The 863-nt window shown below is 33.7% G+C and overlaps 1 long non-coding RNA gene across 1 annotated transcript; it reads left to right on the top strand.

The window, feature by feature from the left end:
* LOC110103668 lies at positions 1-531 on the top strand. The gene is made up of 3 exons (XR_002303978.1): positions 1-32; positions 144-300; positions 386-531. It is a non-coding gene; the product is annotated as an uncharacterized LOC110103668 (long non-coding RNA).
* Positions 532-863: the final 332 nt, after the last annotated feature.

Raw genomic sequence — 863 nt, 5'->3', positions numbered from 1 at the left:
TGGTTACATCTGCCATAGATGCAAAGTTCCTGGTATGATGATTATTATTATTTTTTTAATTATATTCTTATGCGAGTTTCTTTCAAGCTTTCCCTTTAATATCCACAGAAGTTTTTACATGTGTATTTTGGTTTTTTGTTCAGGTCATTTTATCCAGCATTGCCCCACAAATGGTGACCCTAATTATGAAATTAAAAGGGTGAAGCCACCTACTGGGATTCCAAGATCTATGTTAATGGCAACTCCAGATGGATCTTATGCACTGCCAAGCGGCGCAGTTGCTGTCTTGAAGCCAAATGAGTGAGCTACATTTGTGCAACTATTAATACTTTTTATTAGAGATCTCATCAGCCATTTTATTATTATTATTTTCTTTCTATTATAGAGCTGCATTTGAGAAAGAAATTGAGGGGTTACCTTGTACTCGATCTATTAGTGATCTTCCACCTGAATTGCACTGCCCATTGTGTAATGAAGTAATGAAGGATGCTGTATTAACCGGCAGATGTTGTTTCAAGAGTTTCTGTGACAAGTGTAAGAATTGAATTTCTGGGATTGTCCTCATCTTTCTTACATTAGACAAAGAACTTTTGCCCTCTGCAACTTACGTAGATGTTTCTGCCTGCTAAAGGAATTTGAAAATAATGCTACCTTTCAACTTATTTTAAATTCTTTTTTGGTTGTCTACTTTATATTTAAGAAAAAATTGGTATTATGAAACATGTTCAGCTTATGAGTAAAATTGGTATTATGAAACATGCTCGCATGTATCCATTTTCTTTTTTTTTTCTTTTTTGCTTTTGACACTACAAGATTATGGTTTTGAAACTTTCAATTGTAAACCGCTTTGATATCTTCTCTCA

This window comes from Dendrobium catenatum, unplaced genomic scaffold, assembly GCF_001605985.2.
Source record: "Dendrobium catenatum unplaced genomic scaffold, ASM160598v2 original_scaffold_159042, whole genome shotgun sequence".
Classification (NCBI taxonomy): domain Eukaryota; kingdom Viridiplantae; phylum Streptophyta; class Magnoliopsida; order Asparagales; family Orchidaceae; genus Dendrobium; species Dendrobium catenatum.
Note: the sequence above shows the minus strand (reverse complement) of the source record. Positions and strands in the feature narration are given on the sequence as shown.